We start from the raw sequence: 9,612 nt of genomic DNA, 5'->3' as shown, positions 1-9,612 counted from the left end.
CGAATGTTCTAAAGGGGGGAAGGATGTAACACCCCATATTTTTGTGTGTACTTGTTCTATTTATATGGAACTTGATATATCTTTGCGGTGTAGATGGATTTCTAAATACTTCCCATCTGGTTTAATGTGACCAAGTATATATAAATTTTAAGGTAGATTAAAGAGTTAAGAACTAAAAATTGTGTATTTTGTTAAGGTGCCTTCTTGACTTACTTAAGCTAGTAGGTGGATCACTTACTTGAGCTATTTGGACCAAGTTAATGGGATGAAGACCATGTATCAGATTAGGCCTTATATTAATGTATTCATTTGAGCCCAAATTAAGGAAAAGAGAAAGAAAATGGAGAAAAGAGGCCCAATACACAAATCTGCCACATACCAAGTTAAAGAGAAGAAAAGGAGAAAAAATTGGTAGCTAAGGCCCAATAGTTTTTGATCCACAAAGTCCCAATATATTGGGAAAGTGTATACATCAATTACTTGACAAAATATGTCCCAAAAGTAGTCAATAAATTCGTCCAAGAGCAGCTCCTATTTATGGATTGAAATCAGCAATTTTTCTCATTTTAGCTTAGACAAAATTTCCAGCTTTCTAGTTTTTTCTCTCTTGGCTATGAAACAACCCTATAATTCCACAAGGGTTCTTGGGATTGAACTTCCTTCCAATCTAAAGGTAAGTGAACAATTCATGAGCTTGTACCATGGAAACTATGTGTTCTTTAAGATTAATTTTTGGACAGCCCTCTCTGTAAGTTTGGGCAGTCCATTATTCTTAGTTATTAAGGGATTTCCCTTTTCTCTTTTGATGTATGTGTGAAGGGATTAATCTATTGAGTAAATACATATTAAGACACTAAAATACCAAAGAAAATTAAGGTATGGTTGTTGTCCACTTTTGTCCTTGTTCCATATACATGTGTTGATAGAGGATTGCACATATTGGGTTTCTATTAAAGGGTGATTGGGTGTTGTTGCGGACTGTTTTGTGTGTTTATGTTGTGGGCTGCCCGGTTGCTATTGAAAAAATGTGTGATTAGTTTGTATTGAATTATAGAAGATAGATGTGGTGATTCACCACCGAATTAATGATTGTGTATATCTATTGCTCATTTTGTTTTGTGTGTGTTGATTGGAAGGTGAAATGAAGCCAAGGTTGTGTCAGGGAATGTTATATGAATATGTATGGTATGTGGCTGTAATTGGAGTATAAGAGAGTTAAAGTGACACCCTTTGTTGATAAATTAAGGGCTTACTTCTCGGCCACTAGTTTGGTGAAGTTAAATAGCCAAAATGTGACGTTTGGTTGCTAATATTAGTTTGCCATATATTTCATTGTAGATAAGTAATCTAAAGTGCGGGAAGTCAAGTTGGGCTGGTATTGGAGTTTTACAACCAGGTATGTAAGGCATACTCTATTTTGCACTCTTGGTGTGAAAACGGATACTTGTTCCATCGAGTAAGCTTCCAAGGTCATCCAAAAACACGTGCTACATAATAGCACCTATGATACCCCATGTTACTAATGAACTTATTCCCACTCTCTAATGTGTTAAACCACCTCAATACATGCTTGCAACTAATCCTACTTGTCTATTTTCTCTAGTAAATTTTAGAATTTCTCTGGTTACTCAAATAAAGCCCATGTGTTAGTTTTAGCTCCTAAACACTTCATTAGCGTGTCAAGAACTACTTACTTCATTGTTATTGCTTTGATTGCCTATTTACATGTTTCTTATTGATAGATCATTATTTGAAGGTACCATAATGTTATGACCATCGAAGTAACAATATCAAAGGCTAATTAAACTAAGTAATGGAAATCTGTAAAACGGGTAGCAGCTCAGGGGCATAAGCCTAGCATAGGTCGATCTCGATACTTTATATGTGGGTGGCAGCTTAGGGGCGTAAGCCTAGAATGGGCCGATCTCAATGTTTATTTACAGGTTGCAGCTCAGGGCATAAGCCTAGCATGGGCCTATCCTGATTTGTTATTTACCACTGATCAGCTGGTCATTCGTATCATGTGGATTACAAAGATAATGAAGTAAGAAGGTAAAAGAAGGAAAGAAATGTAATGTACCCTGTTCCACAAGTAAATGTAAAGGTGGTCTACTAGAGCTATTCTTACACTTGTTTCATATTTTTATGGAGCCTTTATGTCATGTATTGTTACTTTTTCGCCTTGCATACTCATTACTTTTTTTTCGTACTGACTCTCCTTATGGGGGAATTTATATTTCATGCTACAGGAATAGGTGCTTCGGCAGACACGCCTCCTCAGTAGGAGCCTATGATATCCATCTACTATTGGTGAGCTCCAGTTTGCTTTGGGGCTTTTCAAGTCGGTTCTAAATATTTTTGGTATTGTCTAAAATTTAATAGTATGGCGGGGGTTTGTCCCGACCTTAGATAAATTTTGTGTATCGTTTAGAGGCTTTGTAGACCAATGTAAAAGCATGGTAGTGTGTTATCTTGTAGATGTTATGGCCCCAACGATCAAGTCTATTATATATATAGTTTTAGGGCTTATCGTTTATATTATTTTTTTCATTAAGGCATTATATCCGTATATGGAAAAACCATTGCCTATTATAGTTGCATGTATGTGAATTCCAAGGTTAATGGTTGGTTCTCTCAGGCCTTCACGGCTACGGGTGCCTGTCCGCCCCAATAGGATTTGAGGCGTGACAGTCTTAGTGTGGTCTGTTTCATTTTTCGTGGCCATTTGAGTGGATAAACAGGCAAAAAGGCTCAAACGGGACATTTTTGGGCCAAATCGGTGTGCTATATAGCCCACGGTTTTGGGGGTGAGCCCAGGGTCCACACTAATTGTGGTCCAAAAATTGATCGGGGCATGCCAGGGAGGTTGGGGATCATTCCAGTATGGTCCATTTATTTTTTATGGCTATTTGGATGGACAAATGGGAAAAATAGCGCGAATAGGGCATTTTCAAGCCAAATCAGTGTGCTATAGCCCACGGTTTTGGGGGTGGGCTCGGGTCCGGGAGTGTTGTGGGCCAAAAATTATCCGTGGAATGCCAGGGAGGTTGAGGATCATCTCAGTATGATCTGTTTAATTTTTCATAGCCATTTGGGTGGACAAACAAGCAAAATAGCACGAAGGGGAATTTTCGGGCCAAATTGGGGTGTGCTATAACCCACGGTTTCGGGGGTGTGCCCGGGGTTCGGGTATGCTATTGATGTGTGAGCCGATGCTAAGACATTTAAAGCTTTTAAGTCTGAATAATTGCGAAGTGTTAAGAAACTTTTGTTGTTTTTGATTGTTTTTGTTTGTTAATGAAGATACAAGTGATCCGGGAGGAAACCAAAGGAAAGAAAAATAAAACAGTTAAATTTAGTGGAAATAAGCTGAAATGTATCTGACGATCATTTTGAAGTGCCGTCATATATGGGACAGGCTATCAAAGTCACCGTCAATATTAGATAAAACCTGAGAAGATTAGATGAACTGTGACAATGATTCGAAAGGGCCGTCAAATATTTGACATCTCGTCAAAATCCCAGTCAACCAGAGGGCTGAGTATGATGATTTCCAGTGAAGTGTGGCGCCAGTTTGCAAGAGCCTTCAAGATCTTTAACACGCCATCAGGATTACCATCTGAAGAGTCAGAAGATGACTATTCACTGGAATCTTTGCCGACATCTCGCACACGTCGTCAGGTGTCTGACACTCCGTCAAAAGCATCATCGTCTAATTCGAAGAGAAAACTGAAACTTTAATTTTGTTTCCTTATTTTGGGTTGGCTATTTAAATAATTGTTTTAGAGTTTTTAAAGATTATTATTGGTCATTATCTATCAGACAGTAACTCTGAGAAGAGAGAGACGTACATTGCTCTCTTTTATCAATTATTCTTCTTGTTTCTTATCAACTATTTTTGGTTTTCCACCTTGTGATTAAATTAAAGAAACTACTTGTCATTTTTCATCCATTCGTTAGTTGATCCTTGTAATCATGAATTCAACTTGTTATTTCATTCATCAAATCATGAGCGGCTAATTCCATTAGCCGGAGTTATGAGATCCATGGATTAGGGTTTGATATGATGGTAGGTGTTTAACGGATTCAAAGAGTAGTAGAATAGTTTGAAATTTTGTTTTTTAACTGAAATCTAGTGGTTGCAAACATTAGTTCATGCCTTAGGTTTTATTTTCTTCTAACGAAGAAATAGACTAGAGGTCGTAAATTATCAATAGGGACTCGGAAGCTACCAACCTTCTATTTAATGATTGATACCGCAACTGGATTAATCTACCTGAGATAACATCCTATTGGAAATAGATAAGTTATCTAAGTTTGAGAGAATTAAATAATAAATTTTCTGGTGAGGTCGAGAGATAAGTCAGAAAGTATCATAGTCAAGGATAGTCTGCTGGTCTACGTACTTCAAGAATCCCAATCATTACCTAGTATCTGTCAACTCCCAAAAGCTATGGTGAACATAACTCTAGTTTCCCATTTATGTTGATTACAAACACTGAAGTATCGAAAGTGACATTTGACTTTCTGTGAAACTTAAACCCCCATATTTTGGAAACAATAAACTATCAGTAAGGCATTCCGTAAACAAATCAAAGTTCACACCCTATTCTCTGTGGGATTCGACCACAACCTAGTCAGGTTTTATATTGACAATGATTTCTTACACCCATTCAAGAGTGTAATTTGAGCGTTATCAAAAATAGCACCGTGTGTTCGGGCATGCTGTGGGTCAAAAATCGATCAGGGTGTGCCAGGGATGTTGGGGAACATCCCAGTATTGTCCATTTAATTCTCCATGGCCTTTTGGGAGGACAAACGGGCTAAACGATAAAAATGGGGCATTTTCAGGCTAAATTTGTGTGCCTACAATTTCGGGGGTGGGCCTGGGGTCCAGATGTGCTGTGGGCTAAAAATCAATCGGGGCATGCTAGGGAGGTTGGGGATCATCCCATGGTGGTAATTTTATTTTTTGTGGCCATTTGGGTTGACAAATGGAAGAAATGGCATGAACGGGCTATTTTCGGGCCAAATCGATTTTGAGGATGGGCCTGAGGTTTAGGCGTGTTGTGGGTGGAAAATTGATCGGGGCATACTAGGGAGGTTGGAGATCATCCCAAAGTGGTCCGTTTAATGTTTCATAGCTATTTGGGTGGACAAATGGGCGAAATGGCGTGAATAGGGCATTTTTGAGCCATGTTGGTGTGCTATAGCCCACGATTTTGGGGAAAGGCTCGGGGCCCGGGCATGCAGTGGGATAAAAATCGACTGGGTCATTCCAGGGAGGTTGAGGATCATCCCAGTATGGTTCGTTTAATTTTTGTTGGCCGTTTGGGTAGACAAATGGGCAAAACGGGATGAACAGGACATTTTTTGGCCAAATTGCTGTGCTACAGTCTACATTTCTAGGGGTGGGCCCAGGGCTCGGGTATACTATAGGACAAAAATTAACCGAGGCATGCCAGAGATATTGGGGATCATTCCAGTGTGGTCCATTTATTTTTTTGTGGCTATTTTGGTTGGACAATCAAGCGAAACGGCGTGAACGGGGAATTTTCAGGCCAAATCGGTGTGCTATAGCCTACGATTTCGAGGGTGGACCTGGGTCCGGCCGTGCTGTGTGCCAAAAATTGATCGAGATATGCTAGGAAGTTGGGGATCATCTTAGTGTGGTCCGTTTAAGTTTTTATGGCCATCTGGGTAGACAAACGGGTGAAACAGCTTGAATGGGGAGTTTTTGGCCTAAATCGGTGTGCTATGGCCCATGGTTTTGTGGGTGGGCACAAGTCAGGGCGTGCTATGGGTCGAAAATTGACCGGAGCATGTCTAGGAGGTTGGGGATCATCCCAGTATGGTTCGTTTAATTTTTTGTGGTTATTTGCAAGGAGAAACAGGCGAAACAGCATGAATTGGTCATTTTCGGGCCAAATCGATGTCCTACAGCACACGGTTTTGGGAGTGGGCCTGGGCTTCAAGCGTGCTGTGGCCTAAAAATCGACCGCAGCTTGATAAGGAGGTTGGGGATCATCCTAGTGTGGTCCGTTTATTTTTTTCGTGGCCATTTGGATGGACAAACAAGAGAAATGGCTCGAACGGGGCATTTTTGGGCCAAATATGTGTGCTATAGCCCACAATTTTTGTGGTGGGCCCTGGGTCCGCACTTACTGTGGGCCAAAAATTGACCGGGGCATTTCCGGGAGGTTGGGGATCATTCCAGTATGGTCCATTAAATTTTTCGTGGCCATTTGGGTCGACAAATAGGCGAAACGGCGCGAACAGGGCATATTTGAGCCAAATCAGTGTGCTATAGCCTACAGTTTTGTGGGTGGGCTCGGGCTTTGGGAGTTCAGTGGGCAAAAAATTGACCGAGGCATGTCAGGGAGGTTGGGGATCGTCCCAGTGTTGTTCGTTTAAATTTTCGTGGCCGTTTGGGTGGACAAACGGGTGAAACAATGTGAACGGGATATTTTCGGGCCAAATCGGTGTTCTATAGCTCCCGATTTCGGGGGTGGGCTGGGGTCCGGGCATGCTGTGAGACAAATCAATTTAGGCATAGCATGGATGTTGGGGATCATCCTAGTGTGGTCCGTTTAAATTTTCGTGGCCATTTGGGTGAACAAATGGGCAAAACAACACGAACAAGGTATTTTGGGGCCAAATCGGTGCGCTATAGCCCACAATTTTGGGGGTGGGCTCGGGTTCGAGAATTTTGTGGGTCAAAAAAATATCGGGGCGTGATAGAGAGGTTGGGGATCATTCTAGAGTGGTCCGTTTAAATTTTCATTGCCATTTGGGTGGACAAACGGGTAAAACGGTGTTAACGGGATTTTTTTGAGCCAAATCGGTGTGCTATAGCCCATGGTTTTGGGGGTGGGTCAGGGTCTGGGTGTGCTGGAGGTCAAAAATTGATCGGGGCATGCCTGGGAGGTTGGGGATCATCCAGTGTTGTTTGATTAAATTTTTGTGGCCATTTAGGTGGACAAACTGGCGAAATAGCGCAAACGGGGCACTTTTGGGCCAAATCGGTGTGCTATAGCCCACAGTTTCAGTGGTGGGCTCGGGGTCCAGGCATAATATCGGCTAAAAATTGATTGGAGAGTGCAGGGAGGTTGGGAATTATCCCAGTGTGGTCCATTTAAATTTTTGTGACCATTTGTGTGGACAAACGGCCAAAACGACGTGAATGAAGCATTTTCGGGCGAAAACGTTGTGCTATAGCCTATGATTTGGGGTGTCAGCCCGGGGATCAGACGTGCTGTGGGCTAAAAATCGACAGGGGCATGCGAAGGAGCTTGGAGATCTTCCCAGTGTGGTCCGTTTAAATTTTTATGGCCATTTGGGTGGACAAACAAGCAAAACAATGTGAACCGGGTGTTTTCGAGATAAATCGATGTGCTATAGCCCATGGTTTTGGGGGTGATCCTGGGGTCCGGGTGAGCTGTGGGTCAAAAAGAGATCGGGGAATGCCAGGGAGGTTGGGGATCATCCAAGTGTGGTCCATTTGTATTTAAGTGGCCATTTGGGTGGAGAAACGGGCGAAACGGCGCGAGCGAGACATTTTTGGGCTAAATTGGTTTGCTATAGCATACAATGGGCTCGGGGTCAGAGCATGCTGTGGGCTAAAAATTATTCAGAGCGTTTCAAGGAGGTGGGTGATAATCCCAGTGTGTTCCTTTTAAATTTTCGTGGCCATTTGGGTGGAGAAAAGGGCAAAACAGCGCAAACAGGGCATTTTTAAGGAAAAATTGGTGTGCTATAGCCCACTGTTTTGGTGTGGACCCAGGGTACGGGCATGCTGTGGCCAAAATATTGATCGAGGCATGCCAGGGAAGTTAAGGATCATTCCAGTGTGGTCCGTTTAAATTTTTCTGGCCATTTGGGTGGACAAACAGGCTAAACAGCACGAACGGGGCACTTTTAGGCCAAATTGGTGTGCTATAGCCCACGGTGTTGGGTGTGGGCTTGTGGTCCGGGCGTGCTATGGGTCAAAAATCGATCGAGCAGTGCTAGGGAGGTTGGGGCTTGTCTCAGTGTAGTCCATTTAAATTTTCATGGCCATTTGGGTTTACAAACGGGCGAAACGGCGTGAACGGGGTATTTTTGGGCCAAATCGCTGTGCTATAGCCCATATTTTTTTGGTTGGACCCGAGTTTTGGGTGTAATGCGGGACAAAAATTGACCGGGGCATGCCAGGGAGGTTGGGGTTCTTCCAAGTGTGGTCCGTTTATTTTTTTATGGCTATTTGGATGGTCAAACAAGCGAAACAATGCGAACGGGGCATTTTCGGGTCAAATAGGTGTGCTACAGCCCACAGTTTCGAGGGTGGGCCTGGGTCCGGGCGTGATGTGCGTCGAAATTCGATCGAGGCTTTCCAGGGAGTTGGAGATCATCTCAGTGTGATCATTTTAATTTTTTTGTGGCCATTTCGATGGATAAACTTGTGAAACAGCTTGAACGTGGCATTTTGGGGCCAAATCGGTGTGCTATATCCCACGGTTATAGGGTGGTCTCGGGGTGTAGGCTTGCCGTGGTCCAAAAGTCGACCAGGGTATGCCTGGGAGGTTAGGGATCATCCGAGTGTGGTCCCTATTAATTTTTTGTGGCCATTTACATGGATAAATGGGAGAAATAGCGCGAACGGGTCATTTTTGAGCTAAATCGATGTGCTACAGCCCACGGTTTTATGGGTGGGCCCGGGGTCTAGGCATGCGGTGGGCTAAAAATCAACCGCGGCATGCTAGGAAGGTTGGTGATCATCGTAGTATGGTCCGTTTTATTTTTCTTGGCCATTTGGGTGGAGAAACGGGTGAAACGGCTCGAACGAGGCATTTTTGTGCAAAATCAGTGTGCTATAGCCAACAGTTTTGGGGGTGGGCCCGGGGTCTGCACTTACTGTGGTCCAAAATTGACCGGGGCATGCTAGGAAGGTTGGGGATTATTCCAGTGTGGTCCATTTAATTTTTTGTGGTTATTTGGGAGAACAAACAGGCGAAACGGCGCGAATAGAGCATTTTCAAGCCAAATCGGTGTACAATAGCCCACAATTTTTAGGGTGGGCCTGGGGTTCGACAGTGCTGTGGGCCAAAAATTAACCGTGGCATGCCAGGGAGGTTTAGGATTGTCCCAGTATGATTCGTTTAATTTTTTGTGGCAATTTTGGTGGATAAACGGGCGAAACAGCGATAACGGGGCATTTACAGGCCAAATCGATAAGCTATAAGCCACGGTTTTGGGGGTGGGCCTGGGGTCCAGGTGTGCTATGGGCTAAAAATTGACTGGGAAATGCCAGGGAGGTTGGGGATCTTCCCATTATGGTCCGTTTATTTTCTCATGGGCATTTGTGTGGATGAACTGGCGAAACAGCGCGAATGGGGCATTTTTAAGCCAAATTAGTGTGCTGTAGCCTAAAGTTTCGGGGGTGGGCCTGGGTCCGGGTGTGCTATGGGCCAAAAATTGATTGGGGCATGCCAGGGATGTTGGGGATCTTCCTAGTGTGGTCCGTTTAATTTTTTGTGGCCATTTGGGAGGACAAATGGGTTAAACATCTCGAATGGAGCTTTTTCAAGCCTAATCGGTGTGCTGTAGCCCACGTTTTTAGGAGTGGGCCCAAGG

At 43.3% G+C, this 9,612-nt stretch overlaps 1 long non-coding RNA gene across 1 annotated transcript; it reads left to right on the top strand.

Annotated features, from left to right (window-relative positions):
- The first annotated feature begins 514 nt into the window (after positions 1 to 514).
- Positions 515 to 2,607, top strand: LOC107847132. The gene is made up of 3 exons (XR_001667324.2): positions 515 to 673; positions 1,339 to 1,396; positions 2,250 to 2,607. It is a non-coding gene; the product is annotated as an uncharacterized LOC107847132 (long non-coding RNA).
- The last annotated feature ends 7,005 nt before the right edge of the window (positions 2,608 to 9,612 follow it).

This window comes from Capsicum annuum, unplaced genomic scaffold (genome assembly GCF_002878395.1).
Source record: "Capsicum annuum cultivar UCD-10X-F1 unplaced genomic scaffold, UCD10Xv1.1 ctg82915, whole genome shotgun sequence".
Lineage (NCBI taxonomy): Eukaryota > Viridiplantae > Streptophyta > Magnoliopsida > Solanales > Solanaceae > Capsicum > Capsicum annuum.
This window is presented reverse-complemented; position numbering and strand designations above follow the sequence as displayed.